We start from the raw sequence: 25,438 nt of genomic DNA on the forward strand, positions 1-25,438 counted from the left end.
GCTGCATAATGCATATGTCAGAATTTAAAACTTTTGTTTTTGAAATTTCTTCAGATTTTAAAAAGCTTATTTTATTTTTACCATGCTTAGCTTTGACCAAGCTTGGTAAAAGCCATAATAAATTCGCAAATAAGTTGGATTTACTATACATGAGAATCTGCAAGACGACAAATGACTAGAACTTCAGTGGAAGAAAGCACCACAATAGCATTTGGGAAATGTGATCTGAACCAGTTACAAAACAGCAAGCTGCTGACATTTTCTGACTCCATGATAATGCAGATAACAGCTCTAGGTAAATGCCTAAGCTGCTTTTCTGAGCCTAATCTGGTCCATGAGACTGGTTAAGGGCTTTAGCTTTAAATGCACATCAGCATCTCTTTACTTAACTGTATCATCACACAGAGCCTAAATTCTCTCTGATAGGGCTGATTTTCCTACTCTGGCAAAGGTAAATATAGCTTAGCACTCATGTGTCAGTCCTTATTCTTCCATTACCAGTAGAAGCAAGTTTAAATCTCATCTACCAAAAACACAAAGTAAAAAAGTACTATGTAAATAGTATTGTACAGAACTGCTTCTAATGTTTGAAATGGAATAGCAGAAAAGTAAGTATAATAATTTCATTTTTGTCTGTTAACGCCATATATCATATGCTGTGAATTTTTTCTGACACTGAAATAGTTTAGCTTACCTTTTATATAAACAAATGAACACAGGATGATGAAAGCATCATTTTATTCTATAAAGAAGATTTAAATTATTAGTAATATTACAAAACTAACAATTTGGAAGGACATAAATCATGGTTATAATTTAGATATTTTTAAATGGAGAAAATTATTTTTGTTTTGATTCAATATTCTTTTTTACTTTAACCTAGAGATTTATGCCATGTATTATTTTATATGGACATCTGAGATATTAATTGGGATTTAATAAAATAATTTTGTGATTTTTATATGAAGCATTAAGAATAATATTAAACGTTTTAGTCACAGTTGAATAAACTAGGTAAGATGATGGCATTACATGAAGTAAACACTATGTTGACTGCTGAAATGCTTTGCTCTTCAGATATTTGAAGATTACTGGTCTCTATTAATGAATTTGCAAGTAATGATTATGTTGCTAAAATGTAAGTGTGTAAACTTCTGTTTAAATATATCATGTACATATATTTATTTATGAAAGATTACAGAGCTTCTAATTATGGATTTAGGAAGAAGAAGTTCATGCTCTAACATTAAGATCATTTAGAGGCATTTATTAAATAAACCACATGGTATAAGATAATGTTTGGGCTACTAATCAAACATTATGTTTGTTTTATTTGCAATATTAGGGATTGAAGTCAGGGCCTCGTGAATGTTAGGCAATTACTGTACTACTGAAATAAATCTTCAGTTCTCATATGGGTTTTTGAAGTAGTCCCTATGGAACTAAATGAAAGTGTTATGTTCTGGTTTGAAGTGTTGCAGGCCAGTGTCAAGGGTCCTTGCCTTTACAGGCCAGAGAACTGGTTTGTAAGGCAGCTGATGGATGAACCAAAACCAGTATATGAAGTAGGATTTATTAGAGAGAAAGGATAGGCTACAACTAGAGCAGTGCAGCAGAGCCTGGAAACTGGTAGCTCCCTGCTCAAATAAAGACTGGGGTTTTTATGGACATTTTAATCTGGGTTAGGTGGGTTCTTTTAATTGGCCATGGATTCACGGGCTTTCCTAGATGAACTAGTCTGTTTGCCCCTTATTGGGGGAGGGAAAACAATCTTGAGAGCATTTTGCTCATCAGCCCTGTGGTAGATCTATCAGAACCTGTATTTCAGGGTGCAGGAATGCAGGTTTATAACTCCTTCTCAGCATATAGAAATCATAGTGCTCTCCATGGGGGGGGATACTCACTCATCTGCCATAGGTCTCCAGACCCAACAAGTGCCCCCTCTGAGGGATGAAGACTCATCTAGCTACTTCGTGCTGATAATGGGGCTACAAGGGAATGGGGTGTGGTACTTATTTCAGGGTTGACCAGTTTAGTCTCCCAGGGCCCTAATAGAACAGGATGGAGGGCTCATGTGTAGGCAGAGGTGAGTATTCCTTGAGTAAGAGGTGGAGTTTGATCTGTTGGACCTGTTGAGATATGAATCTGGAGAGAGCATTTATTATGCAAGGCCCAAACAAGAATATTAGTAGGAGCATAAAAGAGATCTGGCAAGGGCTGCATATCTAGGGATTCAGATTCTGAAAAATCCTGTAACTCCCAAGAAAGCTCAAGACTATCTGCTTAATGGTCTAGGGGTATGGGAAATGGAGGATTGGGTTGATCCACTCATGACTCAGGGAAGGGGTCTGTCCCTTTTAGATCATTCTTAGGTAGGTGACCTGAGAGAGGCATAATTGAGCCTTTTCCTTGGAGATTTTGTATCCCTGAGAATCTAGAAAGTTTAAAGGGACTCAGTCATCCTAGAGATGAGGGGCTGTGTGGCTCCACACAGAAGTAAGTCATCAACATATTGAAGAAGGGTGGCTTCTGGATAGTGCCAATCTAGTAAGTCCCTGGTTAGGGCCAGTCCAAAAAGATGAGGGCTGTCTTTAAACCCTTGTGGTAAAACTGTCCAAGTTAGTTGTTGTGAAGGGTTAGTGGGATCTTCAAAGACCAACAGAGACTGACTGTCAGGATTCAGAGGCATGCAAATGAAAGCATCCTTTAAATCTAGTACAGAGTAATAGTGAATATTTTGAGGGTGTTTGAGCCAATAGAGTATAGGGATTGGGAACAATTGGGTGGAGGGGAATGACTGCTTCATTAATGGGCCATAGGTCTTGCACCAATCTCCATTTGTTTGGCCCCTTGCTAAGAATAGGAGTATTGTAGGGGCTGGAGCATTTAATTGGCAAACCTTGATTTTTAAGGAATTTATGATAGGTAAGAGGTCTCTTCGTCCCTCAGGCTTGAGGAGATACTGTTTTTGATGTGGAAACTGCAAGGGATCTTTGAGCTTTATATGAATTGGGAGGCCATTTTTGGCTCACCCTACAGTCATTCCATCAGTCCACACTGTGAGATTTACTTGTTCCTGAAGAAGGAAGCATTAGAGACAGCCTCCTGGGGGAAGTAGAATTTGAGCCTTTAGTTGAGATAGTAATCCCATCTTAGCAGGGGCACTGGAGTTTCAGGGACTGAGAAAAGAGTTGACAGAAATGGAGGTCTCCCAAAGAGGAGTTCAGAGGCAGGGTAAAATAGCAGTTTAGAGGCTGGCCAGATATGCCCTGAATGATAATCTTGTCATTGGACCAGTGACCAGGAGAGAGTGTTAAGACAGAGAAACGGTCTCCACTGCCTAGGAGGAAAATGACCTTTTGCTTCTCTACCATTATGGCTACCAGAGGCTCCTCATCATTGATGCTAAGAGACTGGATAGGAGTCCTGGAGACCCATCTATCCTAAGAGGTGGCACCCAGCCTTCCATCTAGAGATGGAGGTACTTAGACCTCCAGTGGTTACCTTTGCAGAGAGGGCAGGGTCCCAATGGGGGCTGGAGTTGTCTCCCAGGCTGTCCCCCTTTTGGGCATTCTCTGCTGAAGTGCTCCTCCTGTCCACAATGGTAGCAAACTCAGGATGTAGGCCCCTGTCAGATGAGGTACTCCCTGAGAGCTGCGATAAGGTCATGGTGTCTTTTATCCTTTTCTTTCTTTTTAGTAAGGTCCTAGTTATTCTATACAGATATGGTTAGCTGCATTAGTTTGTTCAGTGATTTTTTATCTCCTGCAACCACAGATTTTTGGAGTTTTCTATGTATATGTGGGGCTGATAGAGTTAAAAATTTATCTTTGAGGAGAACCTCTCCCACCTGTGACTCTGGGTCCACTGTGGTATGCTTTCTGACGGCGTCCTTAAGATGCTGTAAAAAGGTAAGAGGGTTTTCTTTAGGGCCTTGTTATACTACAGTCACCTGGGAATAGTTTAGAGGTTTGACTTTGGCTCTTTTTAGCCCTTCCACTGTGAGATGGACGAAGTGGCATTGATGCCAATCATCCTCCTCACCATTTTGATTCCAATGTGGATTTGCCAAGGGGACTGCCTGTGCCCCTGTGGGTATAGGCACATTTATTGCCTCATTTTCAGGTGCCATGGGTATTGGGGCTCGTTGTAGATGGAAATCATCCCCAACCTTGGTGGCTTGGGACAGGACCCATTGCTTTCTAATGAGGAAAGAGTCTGGTCTAGTGGAAGCATAATATCCTTCCATGCTAATTCAAAGGTTTGGATCACAGAGATAAAGGCTTGGATGTATTGGTCTTGGGCATCACTATAGCTACTCAGATATTTTTTAATATCCCTTAGATCTGATACTGGAAGGAGACATAGAGTTGTCCTCTTCCTACAATTGCCTGTTGAAGGGAGAAACATCCGTTAGGAGGTTCTGAATATTGGGGTGACTTAGAAGGTAGGGCAGAGGGTGGAGTGTAAGGACAGAGGCCTTGTCATTGGTAGGGGACTTTTTTGGTTCTCCTTCCCCATGTTTTATCCTGTGGCTTACAAAGAATGGCCAGTGTTTGAGTATCTAGATAGCAATTATGGAGCCATTCTGGGTGGTCTTGGAGATAAAAGAAAGGTTGTATATAGCATACCTTAGTCATTTTTCCTCCCTTTTACAGGTAAGGTGTAACTGGAGTATAGTATTATAATTTAAGGAACCCTGTGAAGGACACTTCTTTTGGTCACCCAATGGATACTAAGGGCAGGCCTCAGTACAAAGAAAGATGAGGGTTTTTTTTCTTGAGATTAATAGTGTCAAGGTCCTTCCAACATTTCAGTAGACAGGCCAGAGGAGACTTCTTGGGTACTGAGGCCAGAAGACTGGAGGGGGAAGGTGCCATCTAGAAGAAGAAGAACAACAACAACAGAAAAACTGAGTCAGTTCCCCTCTTGTTGGTATCCCAACTGGGGATTGACCTAACTAATGAAATCAGGTATCCACATCTCATGACTACTTTTGCCATCCGTGACCAGGACTGAAGGAAGTGGCTGCATCAGAATAGGGCCACCTGACTGACACAGTGAGAGAAAAACTCTAGGATCCTGCCTTTTAGCTAACAGCAGAGAGCCTCTTTAACAAAGGAATGCATCACCTGGACAGTTGCCTGTAAGGTTAGAGAAGGGCATTGAAAGGGGGTCCCCAGGCAATCACAGTGCCACAGGGATGACTAGCGTTAATATTTAGAGGGAAAAAAATTTTATACTGAGGCCAAATGTATAGGAAATTTTAGACGAGAAGCATAGCAATGCCCATTTTGCTGTTCTCAGAAGGTTATATTACTACTTTTCGGGACCATAACCTTGAGATAAAAACTGTCTCCAAGGGCTCAGCTGAGGCTTAAGGTAGGGCTGGGAACAGGACCTGCACCAAACTTCGCACCCCCCCCCACTCCTGGATGAGCGACCCTGTCTGCCCAGGCCTGGCCCTGCAGCACACTGTGTATGGCTGGTGGCTTTGGATGCATGCTGGTCTTTCTCTATAGATTAACTTGCCTATGATAGGCATTTCAGCTGCATCCAGGGGCTGGCATCCTTGTGCATGTGTACACCTGTTTGTTTTCCTCTTCCCCTGTGGGGGCAGGGTTAGAGTATGTGGGGGATTCGCAGTTTTCTGCAGGTGCCTTTGGTGCCACCAGCACCTCGCAGCTGATTTACAGCTGCTTTGGACTGAAGGGCCAAAGCATGTATGGAATGTCATGTACGTTTCTAACTATGTACAATTTTATATATGCCAATTAAAAAAGAAAAGGGTTAAAAATGATGGAACAATTGCTGCTGTACAAGAGTTTTTTAAAGTTTTTTTATTTCATTTTAATTGTTTATGTTAAATTATCACTAAATCTATTGAACGACATGAACTTAGTGAGTGATTTTTCTATCAATATAGCAAAGTATGAACCTGATCAACATTGTAGAATATAGTTTTTTACTCAAAGTAAAGGCTTCTGAATGTTGTTGTGGAGAAAAACACATCTCTAAACAGAATTGAAGCTATTGCCTATTCTACAACAACACAGATTTCTACCAACTAACCACACATGATTATTAAATGGGAAATGACATTAGTTTGACAAAAAAGTTACATTGGTTCATCAACATTTGATCTACACAAAAAAGTCATAATGGAGAATTTGAAGTATTAGCTTTGACAGAAAAAGAAATAGGTTTCAATTCTGTTTTATTGGATCATTTTGGCTAGAACTTTACAAGTAAAGTAGAAATTTTTGAGTTCTATTTTTTAAAAAAATTTAAATTAATGCCTATTAAATCTAGGTCCATTAAGAGTGTGAAATTACTCTAATCACACAAGTAGAAAACATTGAGAAAACAAAAACCAAAAGAATACTTTGTTTGAAGCCACTTAGGTGCGTTAGGTGCAACAATGCCTAAAAGACCTAATTCTGAAGAGAAATATGGTAGAAATAACTAGGAGCTGCTGGCTAGGGGAGGATAAATAGTATATATGCCTGGAAAGGACAAATTCTTCTGGAACAAAGGAAGCACGTAAACTCTTTTTTTCTTGTGAAACTGGGTCTTAAACTCAGGGCCTTCACCTTAAGCCACTCTACCAGCCCTTTTAGTGATGGATATTTTTGAGACAGGGTCTCACAAACTATTTGCCAGGGCTGGCTTTGAACTGTGATCTTCCTGATCTCTGCCTCCTGAACAACTAGGATTACAGGCATGAGCCACAAGTGCTCAGTGCAAGCTAAATGCTTAATGAAAGTTGGATGGGGATCTGGAAGAGTAAGCAGTATAAAATAAAATTTGTGTCAGTTGTAACCAATAAGAATTTGCTAAGTAAGTATTCGTTAGAGGGTAGCAAACACAGAAAGCTATGAAAGTCTTATCTAAATCTTAGATTCAAGGTCCAAGCTAGAAGTCAATTCAGAGTTGCATGAAATTAAATAAAGCTCCAGTCCCAGTTTAACTCAAATTATTATTCACTTCATCTTAACTCCCTGCAGTAGGAAATTAAAAAAAAATAAAAACATATTGCAGCAAATATGTTAAACACTTCACTCTTGACTACACTTTTATAAAAATTGGACATAGAAAAATTTTAAATGTATAAAAACACAAAAAGAGGGACAAGAAAATAAGGGATTCTTAGCTTTGCCTTAGGATATAGAAAGCTTGAAAGAACACTATTTATACCTTTATAACATGAATAGCTGAATGATCCATAAAATACAGAGACCAAAAAATGAAAAACAATTTGTATCCAAATATTACTGGAGTATGCTAATATGCTACAGGAAAACCCTCTCTGAGACACATGTAAGGGGAAGTGTTTAGATGAGGGGAAGCAGACCATTAAAAATCCCCTCAGATAATCACCACCCACCTACCAGGTGACATGAATAGAGCACAAAGAGAAACCAGAAACCCCCACACATAGCTCAGTCTCTGAATACATTGACTAAATATAACAAACCAAATGGGTCTTAAGCTTGAGCCACTCCACCAGCCCTTCCTTATCCACTCTAATCTTTATGTTTCTAGTCTTTTTACTTTCATTCATTCATTTTGTATTACTAAAATATGTTTTGTATTTGTGTTTTCTCCATTACTATTACTATCCAAATATCTTTGGATATTTGACTTCCTGAATGTTTCTGTTAAGGTATTTTACACCTATTCTACTGGACTATGTAATTTTCTTACCAATTTGTAAGAAAAATTGTTAACAATGATTCATTGTTGGTTATCACTGTTACAAATATCAACTGTGGTTTCTATTTCATTCTCATAATAGCATATGGGAAAACAAATGCTTTTATTTTAAGTAGTAAATTTTTTGTTTCCTTAGTAATTAGTGTGGTTTGTATCTATTAAAGTTGTTTTCTTACCTTGAACTCAGTAAGATATGCTACTATTATTCATTGTAAGGCTTGCTTTTATTGTTAAAATGTAGATTTGCAATCTAAATGCACTTGATTTTGTATAAGGCGTTAGATTGGCTGGATTTTCACTAATTCCCACATGGATATAAAATTGATACGGCACCATTTATTGAAAGATTCTTTTCTGCCTTGTTCTCTTGTGGTGCTTTTACACTAATCAACTGTCAACACACGCACAGTACTGTAATTTATAGTGAATTTATTTTGGTGGTCCTGTGGTTTGAACTAACAGCCTCCTGGTTGCTAGGCAGGCACTCTATCACTTGAGCCACATCCACAGCCCATTGAACTTTACTTATTTTTCAGATAGGGTTTAATGTTTTAGACTGAGCATGGCCTCAGCCCAAGATTCTCCTACTCATGCTTCTCCTATAGCTAGGATTATAGGCCCATGTCACAATATGTTACGTATAGTTTGAGATGGGGTTTTGATAAATTTTCCCTGGGCTAGCCTTGACTCATGATTCTCTCAACATCCATCTTTTGAGTACACCACAAAGAGCCCTATAGTAACATTTTTTAAAATAATTACTCCAGCTCTATTTCTAGATGCAAACACATAAAGGAGAGAAACTTAGACATTCAGATGAAAGTTTTACTGCTTTATTGACCTTCAAATCATTGTCACAATGTTTAATAGGGAAAGCCATACTTTATGGTCTCAGCTAATCAATGTGGGCTATTGTGCTAGTTAACTTTTATTTCATTTCCCTGGATGGATGTCTCATGTCTAAGTTTTTGGATGGAATAATCAAGGTGCCAGGACAATGGACTTGCTGAAGATTTTAAGAGTATTATCTCTGTCAGGTTATATCATGGATTAACTTTTAATTTATGTAATTGGGTAAGCACTACTAGAAGCTAAATGGGAGGGGAGATTTGAGCAATTTTATTAAGATATGCATAGGGTAATAATTCTGTTGATAGATATTATTGTTAGAAATGATCTTCCAGATGTCTCACAGAGAACATGTCTAAACATTTCCCTGAAGGTATTCCTAAAGTAGAACTTCTAGAGCTATGGAGAATGAGGCTTTTGTATTACAATCGATGGTAGACGTCGTTATTTTCCAGTGTTCAATGCTTGTATCAGTCTCAAAGTATATAGATTGCTGTGAGTAATCCCCAATAATTTATATGGCAATCATTTTGAATTGCTAACAACATGGGGGAAGTGAAATGTTTAAATGTTTAACCGTTTAACCTGTGATTCTCTAGTTAATAATCAAGTTGAGCATGTTTCTACATGGCCATTCATATTTTCTCTGTAGTTCTTACCCAAGGCATTTGGGTTTTTTTTCACTATTAGACATTTTGTATGTTTTTATACCATTATTACTGTTTTTGACATCTTTATTTTTATAGGTACTAATCCACAAGGAGTATCATTGTTACAAGTGTCTTCTTTCACTTTTCTTCTTGGCATTCAGCTTGTTTTATAGTATATTTTGATATAAAGAAGATTTTAGAGTTTTATATTTTTTATCCTTCTCATGTAAGTTGGTAATTACCTGGAAAAGATTTTGGTATATATGAAGCTGGCTTCCAATTTCTCTTGGATGATTCTGCATTATGTATTCAAAATTCTTTTTTTAAATGTTTTAATTGGTTTCTAACAGTTGTACAGGGATTTTGTTGTGAAATTCCATACATGCACATAATGTACTTTCTCCAATAAATTACAAAGTTAGTCATGTCATGAAGTTTCTTTACCAACATTATTCATTCTTGTGATATTGAATCTATTCTTATTCTGATAGTTTATTTTCTAAGTTATTGTAGCTTTATGAATTATAAGCAATGTAAGTCTTGTTTCCACATACTGTTTTTATTGGTGCATTGGTTACTTAATTTTAATTCTTCATAAGATATTAGAATGTATTTATAAGGTTTTATTCGTGTATACAAACACACATAGACAGCATGTTAAAATATGTTAGTATTTTATTTTTTCATTAAATCTATGGATTAATGTAGGTAGAGTTGACAAACTTACATGACGCAGCTTCTAATCATGAATGTTTCTCTAATTTTTACATATTTTCTGTATAAAATTTCAATAAATGCTCCCACTTTTCCAATGAAGTTGTTTCCTATCATTTTTTTACATTTATATTTTTCTTTTGTTTGCAATTCAGTGTTCTTTATAAATGGAAATATTTACTATTTATATTAACTTCAAAATATGAAATAGAGAAAAATCTGCAAAAAAGATTGTTTAAGGCTAAAACAACAATTTATGAAAAACTAAATGCTGCTGGGAGAAATCAAAGAATAAAGGAATGACTCCATAATTGGAGATATATACTGTGTTAATGGTAATTGAGAACACTCAATATTGTTAAGATGTTCATTCTCCATACACTATCCATGGATTCACTGCAATATACTTAAAAAATTCACAGGTCTTTTTTGTAGAAATTTTCAAATTGATTATGAACTCTTAAAGAAATGATGTAATTAATAATTACTATGAATTTAACTAATTCATAATAAATTTAATTAAATCATAATAAATTTAATTAAACCATTAGGAAATTCAAAAGCATGACATTTTCAATAAACATTTGCTCACCTTTGACATGGTTGGCAAGCACTCTGTCACTGAGCTACATTACCAACCCTTGTTTTCTTTTTTTTTTTTTTTGCTTTTTAAAATTTTTTATTAGCGTAAGTTAATTGTATAAAGGGGTTTCATTGTGATATATACACACGTGCATATAATTAATGGACTTTGACCAAAATCACTTCGTGTACATTAATTTTTCTAATCCTCTCTCCTTCCTCCTTTTTTTTTTTTTTAATTTTTCTTTTATTATTCATATGTGCATACAAGGCTTGGTTCATTTCTCCCCCCTGCCCCCACCCCCTCCCTTACCACCCACTCCACTCCCTCCCGCTCCCCCCCCTCAATACCCAGCAAAAACTATTTTGCCCTTATCTCTAATTTTGTTGTAGAGAGAGTATAAGCAATAATAGGAAGGAACAAGTCAACCCTTGTTTTCTTGAGAAAGTGTCTTATTATGCAACTCAGGCTGGCCTTCATTTTCTATGTAGCCCAGGATGGCCTCCAATGCTCAATCCTCCTGACTCTACCATCTGAGTCCTGGGTTTCAGATTTGTAGCACCATGCTAAGGAATGTTTTCAGTAATTCTTGCTGGGACAAGTGGCAATCCATATACAAAACAAATAAGCAAATAAGAGGCAAAGAAAACACCTTACGTCTATGCCTTGCACCAGCGATCAAAATTTACTCAAAAGCTTTAGGCCAAAAGTTAAATCATAAGACTTCTAAAAGGAAATACAGGAGACATTTCTTTTGTGAAATCAGGTTAGTGAAAACCTTTTTAAATAAGACACCAAAAGTACTAACCATAAGTTTACAAAAATGTTAAACTGGACTCCATCCAAATTCTTAACTATCAATTTGGGAAAAAAACCTGTTGAAAAACTAAAAGCCAAGCCACAGACTAGTGGAAAACTATTTTCAAATCATCTATTTATTTTCAAAGCATAAGAAAACAATAAATTTGTTTAAAAGATGGGCAAAGGATTTGAACGAATGAACACGAACTATACTAATAAACACATGGAAACACGCTCATCGTCACCACTCATATGAGGAATGAACATGAATACCAAAGTGAGAAACCATGACAAGCAAGACAGGGCAAGTATCAGAATTCAAGCATTGGCAAGAATATGGAGGACAGCATGGCTCATAAAGATTATATAATATTGAAAACACTTCAAATATCCCTTTCCAAATACTCTCCATGTAACGCAATTTTCACACAAGACATTTGGTCACTCATATTAAAACAGTAATTTTACTTTGATTCTGTAGGTTAGTTGCATCTGAATTATTTTCTCCTTAAATATCTGCTTGAGACCATTTGCTGTAAGTCACTTTTTAGTGCAAACTTCATCTGCAAATTTATAACAACCATTTTGAATGGAATACTGAACAGACAGTACAGTGCTATTGTATTGAGCTGCAGCCTCTTTCATGGAAAGTATTTTCATAATTTATTATACCTTAAATGCTTTGATTATATAAAATGAATCACATTGATGAAAATGTGTGATATATTGAAAATACTGGATCAAAGTCTTAGGATTATCGTTTCATTTATGGATCATTTAGTGAATGATTGAAACAGATACTACAAACTAGGTACATTTATCACTGAGTCATTTTAGTACCAATTAAATAAACTAATATATAGTTCTTACAATGTCCTAAATTTTCTATGAATCTATCAATTTTTAAAATGTGATTTATTAGTAAGCATATATCTTATGTGAATTAATCTCTCTTCTAGTAACTTCTGAATATTTTAGCTTCATTTTTGATTCAGACTTGAGAAATTTCCGTTAATTTCTTAATGTTTGTCATTTTCAAGTCTTGATATCATTTGTGGTGGCTGAATCAGTAGCTCTGTGGGCTTGGGGGCAAAGGGCACACAGTGCAGTGGTATAGGGGCTCAGTAGTATAGGACTCTCGGGGTTTAGCTCAGTAGTAGCATGTTTGCTTGCTATGTACAGGTCTTGGGTTTGATAACCAGCACTGCAAGAGGAAATCAAAACCAAATATCATTTGCTAAAAGATGAGTGGATTTTGTTTATTCCTATATTCTTTCTGTATATCTTTTTTGCTTATTCTGTACAGTTGGAGCCTGAAAAATTTTCTCAATTGTACATAATTATTAGAAATAACAAAGGTTTTCTAATATATATAATTGATCAATTTGCAAAATATTGAAATGAGGAGTATATTACTTTAAATATCACTAAAACAAATTACAGAAGTATGTTTTTACATTTTAGTTGTTAAGTGTTAGAAAATATTTCAAAGAATAATATACTATTATGATAACATTATCAATGATAGTGGATCAAAGTCATTGTTTTAAATTATCACCATTTGGCGGACTTTTCACCATATCTCATTTTGATTGTCTTTATCTTAACTTCTTACTATGGTGAATGATGTACTCTTGGTACAATTAAGATAAATGCCTGATGTTTCATTTCTCACTTTCTTGAATAACACTATTTATATTTCAGCATATGGTAGATTTTCTTACAGTACTGGGGATCAAACTCATGGCCCTGAGTATACTATGCAAGCCCTCTGTCAGTCACTGAGCTAAATTTCCAGAACAAAGTAGGATTTTTTGCTGGAACCTTTTAATTTTCTATTTTTTAGTGTTATTTTAAGTTAAATAAGTATTAAATAACATATTTTATTGATTATATATTGACTTGCTAGTTATTTAACATACAGTAATTCAAAATAATTATATATGAAGTAAACATTTTGCAATAATTTTATATTTTTTAATTTGTCTGCATTAGTAATATGAGTTTCATTGTGATAATGCCATACGTGCATTCAATGTACTTTGAACAGGTTCACTCCCCTCATTATATTACCATTTTCCCTCCCTCCCTCCTCGCCCTTTACAAACAGTGATGTAGTTCATTATGCTATCTTCAAAATATATATGTTGTATAATTCAATCCTCTTTACCCCTCAACATCTTTTTCTTTCCCCCATCCCCTTCCATTAATCCTCCCAAGACTTTCCCCTTTTCATATCCATGTCCCATTATCATCATAATTTTAGGTCTAGTTTCCAGAAATGAGTAAGAACATGTGATATTTGGCTTTTTGAGTTTATTTCATTTGACATGATGATCTCCAGTTCCATCTGTTTTCCTACAAATGACAATAATTTAATTTTTCTTTATGGCTGAGTTTGGTATATATAAATCATATTCTCTTTACCCATTCATTGATTGTTAGGTCCATAGGTATTATGAATAGAATTACACTAAACATGGATTTGCAATGATCTCTCTTGTATATTAATTTACACTCCATTACATATACACCCTAAGTGGTATGAAGGGGTCCTGTATTATACTATTGTTAGCTTTTTGAGGAACCTCCATACTGATTTCCTTAGTGGTTACCAAGAGTGTACGAGGTACACTAAGAGTGTACGAAGTTCCTTTCTCCCCTGCATCCTTGCCAACATTTGTTGTTTATTCTGTTGATGATTGCCAATCTGACTAGTTTGACATGGAATCTTAGTATAGTTTTGATTTACATGAAACTAGAATTTATTTGAGAACACTTAGTTTAACTTAAACTAACATTAAACTTCAATTAATTTATATACATGTGTAAGTATACATTTAAATTCAAGTAAACTTAAAGAATTTGTATCCAAGTATTTCATAAATTAAATTATTTTAGCATAGGTATGCCACAATTGTGTCACTCTAAAGATGAATATTTTTATCCTCTTCACATTATGATACTAACAATCGTCCGTCATGATACCTTACATGGTAATCACTTCTTTGCTTAATACATTCTTTAGTATCTCCTTCCCAAGGCCATTTTAAGCATTAATCCATTCATAAGGTCCCTTATGACCTAAAAACCTCTCACTATACCACATATATCAATATTGCTGCATTGAGGATTGAGTTTCCAACACATGAACTTTGGTATATACATTCAGATCATAGCAGACTAAATACAATGCATGAGAAAAGTGGAGAACCCAGAAGTGTTTGTTTTGTTTGCTCAAAGAGCTATAGGGAATGCATTCTGACTGAAACAGCATGTGCAAGGGAAATAGTAAGAGGATTGGAAGTTGAGAAATTTTTCAAGTGTTCATTCATATAGTGAGGTAGCCACTATTAGGCTGTCAGATGTTATCTTATGTATTGTAGAAAACTAATTGAGGAATTGAATAGAAGTGATATAATAAGATTGGCATATTCTAAAGATCATTCATGTTCCTTAGGGAAGGGGACTGTAGCTGAAAAATGAATGGTGGGAATGGAGAAGTAAGTTGCCTTAACAGTAGGATAAACAATAACAGATATAGCTGGAACCTATGCCTGAAAAGCAAGACACATTTGATGTGAAACAAAGAAATGATTCAAAGGTGGTACAAAAGTTTTCTCTTTCTTTTCTTTTCTTTTTTTTTTTTTTTCCAAAAGCAGAGGTTCGAGGTAGAAATGTGTATTTTAGTTTGGTCCAAGGAATACTTGGATACTTTTGTCAAACAAGCTTGATGAAATTTGAAAGTTATCAGAATATGGGTGGCATTTAAACTTAGTGGATGGCTGATATCACCAAGTGATGGGATGTAAAGAAAGAAAATTCAGAGAACTGTGAAAACAAGTGCTGAAATAGAAAAGATTCGACTTGAAAACACAGATTGGAAAAAAGAGAACAAAAATGTGATGGAAAACCAAGACAGTGAGGTGACCTGTAGGTTAAGTGAAGAAAGTAAAGACCTAGGCAGTAGCTAGCTATAATAAATACGACAAAGAATTTGAGCATAATGAAGACTAAAACTTAAGTCATTGAATTTGGCACTGTGGAGGGAATTGAGAGTCTTATCAAGAACAATTTCAGAAGACTACTGGGAATAAAACTTTGATGGGAGTTAGCATTTCACATTCAAGAAGAAAATTAAAAGTCTTAGTTCCATCCTATTCTACACTTAATCCTCTGTGCACTCTCCCCCCAGATGCTTTCATCATCTAAACTCTATCTAACTTTGATCCCTGCTAACTCTCCATTTCTTAGAATTCTGCCAGTTACATAAATGCATGTGGAATGAAATCATGAAGAATGTCAATGTGAATTTTGTAATAGCTTCTTCTTAATTGCAAAATTAAAATTTGAGAAAGTTATTAAAACTGAATTAAGCAGAAATTTGAGTAACTACTTAAATCCAATTTTTCATTAGATTGAACACTACATAATCCTTTTGCCCATTTCTTTATTTTCTAACATCTAAGAGTGATTTATCTTTCTTCTGAGTTCAACTTTCAAGTTAGTAATAAGAATGTAAGTAATATTTATAGCTTCTCATACCACAGTGCCAATAGAGATATCAATAAGCTTGGATTTATAGCTCTGGTTTAATGACAAATTTGTTATTTTTAAATGAGTTGTCATAACAGTAGGTTAGTTTTTATAACCTCAAATGCACAAAAGGAGTGATTAAAGGGACTTCGAAACAGTGCTCTTCTAAGTCTTCAGTTTCACATTTATATGTGAGTCCATTGTTCTATCTATGCTACTTCTGATTGCAATAGAAAATATCTGTTCCTAAAATTAAAACTCTATCGGATTTCTACACATTACCTTGCAGTGCATTTGCATTGATTCTACCCTCATCTGATTTTACTTTGTTTCTGCACTAAACAACTCTGTTGCCTAGAGACTTTTCTGACATTGTGAACATATTTGGAAGACTTAGGGTTGTCTTGTACAATATGAACAATTTAGGATCTCTGGCATCAATTTTTGCCAATGATATTTTTGACAAATGTAAATTTAAGTTAGGAAAGAAATATATCATTTGTTTCATTAAACTATTTTTGTCTTATGGATATTTGTGTGTATTGTGATACTCAACTATAATATTTTTCCTAAGGTAACTAGCACACTGAATAAGCCTGACTCATAAGATTTCAACGAAAAACAACTTTATTATTATTTTCATTATGACCATTTAACATTCATTTAGTAGAGAAAGTTTTTATTATGACAGTGCATGCAATCTCTGAGAGGAAGCATGATTTTTATAATGTACCCTGAAAAAAATGAAAAATCCTACCTTCATTTAAATCCCAAACAAGAGGTAAAGATATTTTCTTTAATGTAAAAGTTTGACTAAATATTAATACATTTTGTATTCTCATATACTGGCTATTTTTGCATATTAACCACATGACCAGTTTGTTTTCATGAGTGACAGTCCTTAAAGCAATTATAAGTTTATTAAGCAATAGCGGATGGCATACATGAATATTTAGGACTGGTAAAAAATTAATTGTGATGTTTTAATTAAATATTAATATTACCATTACTTCAGATTTTAAAGAAAAACGAAGTAGTAACTGAATAAATAATGGTATTTAAAATCATTAACAGAATTAGAAAATTATTGAATTATGAAACACTTGTGGAGAGTCATTAATCTTAAAGTACTAACAAACTGTGACCAAAAGTATAATTTTAAAAGGGTAAATTGTACACATTTAAATGGACTTTTAACATATGTACATTAGTAAGTTCGTTTATTTAAACTTTTAAGGATGTAGTATTTGCAAATGGTTAGATTTGGTAACTTTTGGATCTACAGAATAAAAATCATATTAATTAATGACTGTTTTCAAGTATTAAATTTATATTTTTTTCTAATTCAGACTTAGTTCTAGAATATAAATTACAAATGGTGAGCTCTCCCTGTAGCAACATTAAGTGCTCACTTAAATAACTTTTCCCTTAGTAAAAGTGTCAAATGCATCTTAGGTTATACATGATGAGGTTATACTTTCTTTCCAGCTGTACTAGATATTGAAAATTACAAAATGATTGAGTAGCTTTACTCATCTCAGGGGAATGATTCATCACTGAGTTTCACAGCAAAGTTATTATTGGGCCAAAGGAAACGTGTTTGGTTCTATGGTTGTTAAAAAGGTAACACAAATATAACTATTGGTCTTTCTTGAATATTTTCAGCTCTCAACTTTTACAACCATATTGTTTTTTTCTGTTATATCAGCTATATTAATTGATATTTTAAGAGATTTATATAGATAGCAAATATTACAACTTCACTATTTTAAAGGAAAACACAATTCACATAAGAAAATTTATTTTATTTTTTTCTTCTATTATTTTATCGTTTTTACATTTATTTACATGTGTATACAGTTTGTGTCACCTCCACTACAAACTCCCATTCCCCAATCCCCTACTTCCAGGCAGAACCTGTTCTGCCCTGTTCTCTGATTTTATTGAAGAGAAAACATAAGAGATAATAAGAAAGGCAAATCATTTTTGCTAGTTTGGGATAAAGACAGCTATACAGAGAGATTCCTAGCATTGTTTCCATCCACTTGTATATTGCAACCCCCATTAGTTCATCTCTACCAGACCTCTTCACTGCTTCTTGGTCCCCTTCCCATTGTGGCCTCTGCCAATTTAAGATTACTTTCTTTGCTTCTCAACAGGGAGCACATCAACCACATCCAAGTTTTAGGTTTTCTTTCCTTTCCCTATTTCTCCCATGTGTGTTCACCCCTTAGTGGATGACCCATGTCCAATAATATTACTGCATTTATTTTCGGTCTATAGTCCACATATGAGGGAGAACATGTGACTTTTTGGCCTTCCACCAAGAAGAATGAAATCTTGTCATTTGCAAGTAAATGGATGGAACTAGAAAACATCATGTTAAGGAAATTTATTTTAAAATTTACTTTTCCTTTGCAGAAACTAAAGAAAATCCCCTGATATTAAAGTGTAACATTTTCATAAATTTTATGTGCAGCTGTAGTCAAGGAGATTAATCACTTTATCTCAGAGGATAAAATTTCTTTTTCAAATTTCTGAACAATTTCAGATCAGAATTCTAAAATCTACCATTCTGTATAATGATCCTATACACATTGTGAACACTTAATCTCAATATTCTTTCAAATTGTAGTAAATTGTCCTTAAGTTTAAAGATGAAACCTGATTCTTCCTCCATGTGAGTATCATAATTATCATGCTCAGATGTTCAGTTTTATAAATATTTCCAGTTATTCCTAATAGTCACATATCTCTAGATGCCCAATTTTGGTAGAACTAGCTACAAATCTTACTGTAACTTCTATTTGAATGTAGAATAAATTATCCTTTTAAGTGCACAAGAAACTTCAAGGCTAGAGTGTTGTAAGAGAAATACAGGAGGACATTTTTCTCCATCTTTACTTAATGATGAGAGTCAGGATATCTTTCTTGTTTTAAAATGTTTTTAAAAAAAAACAACTGAATTGAATTTTGTTCCATTCTCTGGATCTGCCTTGATGAACCTAAGTAAGGGAAAAAGAGTTACACAACAGAACAAAAAATGATAAAATGTTGGAAACCCTTGGGCAAATGAAGGCTCCTGTGAATGAGGCTCAGTCTCCACCCTGTCTGTCTCTGTGTATCTGTATGTTGGTATAAGGAGAGGGGGCCTTTTCACAGTGAGAAACACATATGGGGGGTGGAAATCTGTGAGCTTATTGGATGAAGGAAAGTCTTGAAGTTTGGCTTTGACCATTTCTCCATGCTATCATTATATTTTAATAATAATTGTCTGACTCTTCACTAAAGTAAATGGCAATGACTGTCTATAAATAGTCATTAGGGTGGGTAAAATTATGTTTGGATGACAAAAAAAAAAAAACCCAGTTTTTAAAAGATTGTAATACTGATTGAACTACTCTTGACTTACTGTTCCATAAGTTCTTATTCTCCCTTTCACCTTCAGAGATATTTGTTTACAACCTGAAAGGCTAACTCCTTCAATTTTCTATATTTCTTAGAATGTTGTGATGAATGTTTGAAAGAGGGATTGCCTGTTGGAATAAAAGGCAAGGGATATGAGCCTCACTGGGTCTTGTGCAAATTGGAGATAACATGCTGAGGACTATTGTTTCTCTCTGTCCAGTTCAGCTGGAAAGACTAGAACTGTGGTTATTTTTATCCTTTCTCCATTGCATTCTGCATATTGCTATAGCTGTTCCTGTGGCATATTCACTTACTTTAACCCTACTCCTAACACTTGACTCTGTACTTCCACTCACAGCTCTAGATTTGCCGATGAGAATTATTGCTTGACATGCACCATGGACGGGGTATCTAACCACAGAAATAGAAAACCGCCTCAAATCACACATTTTAAAGACTATTGTTGGTTTAACAATAACAAATAAAAATCATAGGTGAGGGTTGTGAGTAAAATAAAACAAAAACAATAAATTAAATTTATACCAATTGAAACAGAATTAACAAAACAGATGGAATGATGCCTAATGAATAAGTAAATATACTTAAAAAGATAATGTGTAGTTTAAAAATTATATATTATCAGTATTTACAAACATACTTATCAGAGGTAAAATGCAAATAGCCTGAATGCAGGAAAACAGGGATTAATTATTTAAATTAATGAAGGGAAATATAAAAGCAGACAAATGTTTTTAAACACTTGAGTCTGGGATTTTGTTTCAAGCAAGAATATTATTCCTGAGCCACTGCTTAAAAAGAGTGCTCTCAATGGAGGCCTCAGAATATTTGTCATACACAAATATTCTGAAACTTAAAAAAGAATGTAAATAAATACAAGAACATGACAACAGAGATTAATAGAGATAATCAAATACCTTAGATTGTCTTTGTAAAGGTTAGTCTTTAATGCATATTAGTAATAAAAAAACTAGACATAATTTTTGAAAAAGAAAGGATCCATTGTCAACATTTCAGTAAGAAAAGAGGAAAAGGAGGTACAAAAATTGGAAATGTTGAGATTAGTTTTTCATTATTTTCACATGATACAATAAATTACTCTTAAAAAGATAAAAGTAACACAAATATAATTGAAATAATCATGCATTTTTGTAATAATGCATGAACAAATAATATATAATATTATGTAGGCCGGCAACAACTAATACAGAAGAAATAAAATATAATTGGCCAGAGGAACAAAAGATAAAAACAAAATAATGTCTACTCATTAATGATATGCATTTTTATATATACTTAGAAATAAGAAAGAAATGACAGATTTGCTTCTAGTCATTTGAAGAATTGCTATATTGTTCTCTGTAAAGGCTGTACTAATTTACATCTCCACCAATAGTATATATAAAACTTCTTTTTTTTCCAGTTCTCACCAATATTTGTTATTGGGGGCTTTTTCTTTTTCATTTTCTTCTTTTATTTTTTTGGAGGGGCACTAGGGTTTGAGCTCAAGGCTAGGCAGGCTCTCTAACACTTGAGCCACAAACCTAGTCCCTTTCCTTAGTTATTTTTCAAATAGAATCTTATCTTTTTACTTAGGTAGACTGAATTTCTCCTACCTATGACTTGTGCGTAGCTGGGATTGCAGGTGAGCGCCATCACCCCTGGCAATTTTTTTTTGTAGTACTGGGGCTTGAACCCAGGGCCTACACCTTGAACCCCTCCACCAGTCCTTTTTTGTGGAGGGTTTTTTCAAGATAAAGTCTAGTGAAATATTTGCCTGAGCCTGGTATCAAACTGTGATCATCCTGATCTCTGCCTCTTAAGAAGCTAGGATTTATAGGCCTGAGCCACCAGCACTCAGTTGTTTTTGCCTTTTTGATAATATCAATCTAACTTGAATGAGATTTATCGTTGTTTTTGATTTTCAATCTCTTAATTTCTAATTATATTAAACAATTTTCTTACATGTGTTCACTTTTTGTGTTTTCTTTTGAGAAATGGTTATTCAAACAATTTGCCCAGTTTTAAACTAGATTTTTTTTTCTTGTGGAGATTTTGGGTTCCTTATATGTAGGTAATTGTCCTCTGTCAGAGGAACAGTTTGCAAAAATTTCTCCCATTCTGTAGCTTGTCTCTCTGCTCTCTTTAGTATTCCCTTTGCTGTGTAGAAACTTCTTAGTTTAGCTAATCATAATAGGATCATGCATTGATTGAATATACCTGCACTCCCATTTTTACTGCAGCAATATACAAAATAAGACATGACATCAATCTATGAGCCCATGAATGGATGAAAACATGCAGAAAATGTGGTGAAATATTACTTAGTCATAAAAAGAATGAATTTCTGCCATTCACATCAAAATGTATGGAACAGTAGGACATTTTGTTAAGTGAAAATGTTATTTGAAAAAAATTCAACACAGGTAGACAAATATCACATATATTTCCTCATATGCAGAAGCTAAAAAAATTCAATTTAAATGTAGTATGGTCATTCATAAACTGGGGCAGGAGGAGATGGGGATAGAGGGAGAATGCCAAAGCCCAGATACAATAAATGGTTTCTATTTCTTGATAACAAGTTGACAACTATAGCTTGCAATAACCTATTCTGTGTTTTATGAAGAGCTGGAAGAGGGGAGCATGAATGCTCCAAACATAAAAAATGATAAGAAAATGGAAATGCCAATTACCTTGAGTTGGTTAGTACACTTATCTATGTTTGTTGAAGAATTACACTGTGTGTACCTCATGAATATGTTCAATTATTGCATGTTAATCAAAAATTTGAAATTAAGATGTAATTTCCATCAAGAAAAATTAAAACCAATAAATGAAGATAATTATCTGGATATTTGTAGACTTATTCTGTAATCTGGAACTAGATGGCAAATTTCAAATATGACATTTATTCAGATGAATACATAAATTCTATGTATTCTCAATAAAAGTATTGCCTAAGTTTATTAAACTTATACACTTAAGATGTGCTAAAGAAAATATCAGCTCTAATGAGAAAGAAAAACACCATTTAGTAGATACTATAAGGAAAACTGGATACTTATTTAGTACTATATGTTAATTTTGGTTATGGAAAAACTAAACACATAAATGAAAATTACATTATATAGATGATAGTTCAGAATATAGCAAAATAACTTTATGACAAAAGATAAGAAATTGTTTTTGAGCAAAATTTCAAGACATCCATAACTTAAAAATTTTATATGTATATTAATTAAAGATCTGTGAGTAATCACACATCTTTTAATTATGAAAATATATTTCCTTTATCTAATAATAAGAAGAATTAAAGCATGTATTTTTAAAAGGAAAACCCAAAAGTTAAAAGCATGAATACTGAAAAATGATCACTGGTACGTTCCAGAAATCTTATGAATCTGAAGAAATTCTTAAGCATGATTAGTAATGCAAAATAAGTGAATACTGAGAGACTTACCAAACACAATGTATGAAATGTCCTTGCATTCCAATTGAAGTAAACTAGTTTTTATTTACACACACACACACACACACACACACACACACATATATACACACACACACAGCTCTTTCACCAAAAGGGTATTTTAGTTTTTCACATAAAATAAATTAAAAGACATAAACATATCAAACAATGATTTTTCAAGAGTCTAGGCCCCAGGCATGCACTGATCTCTGAGAGACAAAGGACATACCACACAATTTATGTTTGCCCTGGTTTACATCACTCCAAGAGTAATTGAGTCAAGTGTAGAAGTCAGAAGCCCACCCAAGTTCAGGAGGCAGAGCTGAAGAATCTGAGTGAACAAGTAGGCTATAGTATAGAAGAAGAGAATGTTGCACAAAGGGAGAATGCAAGAGATCTTCAAAGACTGTACCAGAGAAAATTGGAGGTTAAGTTTGCCGATCCTCACATAATAACTGTTCCTAGGAGACAGTCTGGAAATCATCATAATTCATGGGTCATTTGGAACACAAATCAAAAAGTTCTCATAATGATGGTGAATGAGTTGTTCTAAATTAAATGTTACTTTTGTGACACCTAATGAATCTAAGGAATATGATCCAGAATGACCAAGTTGTTCACAAGTTACTTAACTACTTTACAAAATCAATTTTATGATTTATAGGAATACAAAAGAGTCTTCAATACGATAAAATTCCAACGTAGGGGACATTTAAAAATGGAACAAGAAAATATAATACAAAATTAATAAAAACTGGTAAATTTAAGCAGTTGTGGCTGAATTTTATTGAGCTCAAAAGTCCACTGTTTGCAAACTAAACATATTTCCAAGTCAACATGCTCTAATCAGGAAACAAAAGTAAAACTTATACATATATCAAAATGAGTGAAAATAAGAAAAAATTAAGAGTGTGAGAAACTGTTAAAACAGTAGTTAAGACAAAATTCATGGTATCAAACATTGGTATTTGGAAACAGAAATTTATGAAATTATTGACCTCAGCTTGCACTTTAACAACTCAGATAAACATCAAGCAAGGACTGAATGTGGGTCAAGTGGTAGAGTGTCTGCCTAGCAAGCATGAGGCTCTGACTTTAAGAAAATAATAGAAAAACTCAATAAAAACATAACAGTTGTCTGAGAATATATATTACTTACCAAAGAAGTCCTGATGATAACAAATTTTATAACATAGATGAAAGGGACTTGTTTTTAAAGATACTACCAAAACCTTCAGGTAGCTATAGAAAACCTGAGTAGCCTTATGTCATATTTGTATGAAAGAAATTTTATTTAAAAGTCTTTCAACAGAGGAAACTCAGGACCATATGGCTTCACATTTTATCTATATTTAAGAAAAAAATTAATTGTGAAACACCCAGGGAAAATGTTCTTAAAAATTATAGCTTACAATCAATTAACAAAGATGCAAATAAAAAGAAATGTATCTAACTCCAACACATTCTCATGATAATGCATCATGATTTATTATCATTTATCCTAGAAATTCAAGGATGGTTAACATTGTAAAAATAAAGTTATAGAATTCATCATATTTACAATCTAACATGAAATAGTCATATGATTATATAAATTGCAAGTGGAGAAAAAGAATTGGCAATATCCAACATTTATTCTTGCTAAAATTTCATGAAACTAGAAAGTAAGAGAACTTACACAAATTGGTAGAGCATGTCTGAAATCTTTGTCCAAAGATCAGGAACAATGGAAAGAAATCCTCTTCTATTCACCATTACAATGGATTTTTTAGCCATTATAATAAGTCAAGGAAAAGAAAAACAATGAGATAGGAGAAGAAGACTTAGACACATACATGAAGAAGCTTTTAAGTATGATGGATACTTTTCTCTTTTTACAGCAGAGATAATTTCATACCAAAACCTGTAAAATCTTGTAATTTAACTGTATTCTGATTCTTTTATGTCAAGTATGTCAATAAAACTGCTAAAGGAAAATACTGATGTCATTTATGTTCATTAGTCTGGCAAAAGAAAAGTGAATAATGCAACCTTTTGGTTTGGAATTGGGTACATAGTAATTTTCATGAACTGCTATATTTTATAGCAAACATTGACATTCTTTAGTTAGGTGCAGTGCAAATATACTCTATAAAAACTCCTCTAGAGGTTCTGAAGTTCTGTTTGTTTTGACAGAATTTTGGATGCAATTTAAGAAGCAATCAGTGTGGGGATACATAGGAAATGGTGGGTGATAAATACAGTTGAGTACCACATGACAGCTGGAAGCAACAGACTTGATGGGTTTGTTAATATATTGTACAATGAAGCCAAAAAACAAAAAAGCAAAGCAGCAGACTAGATGAATTTAAAAATAGTATGGAAATAACATGAACCAGAAAAGTTTCAAATTATTGCACAAGATCATTTTTTGTTGGCAAAACATTCTTAAAACTAGAATAAGAGCATTCATTTTAGAATGATGCATGACAACAGAAGCATTTACATCAAACAATAGCATAGTTACTTTTCTGGGATCTCTAGGAATCTCAGTAGTAAATGAGAAGACAAGAGAAAAAGTGAGACAGCAAAAGTAATATAGTAATGCAAATTAACAGCAATAATGTTTCATGAAGTATATAACTCAAACCTTTGCCAGTACATTAAAAGTTAATCATTAAAAATAAAATGTTACCTCTTTCCACATGTTCA

This window comes from Castor canadensis, chromosome 6, assembly GCF_047511655.1.
Source record: "Castor canadensis chromosome 6, mCasCan1.hap1v2, whole genome shotgun sequence".
NCBI classification, from domain to species: domain Eukaryota; kingdom Metazoa; phylum Chordata; class Mammalia; order Rodentia; family Castoridae; genus Castor; species Castor canadensis.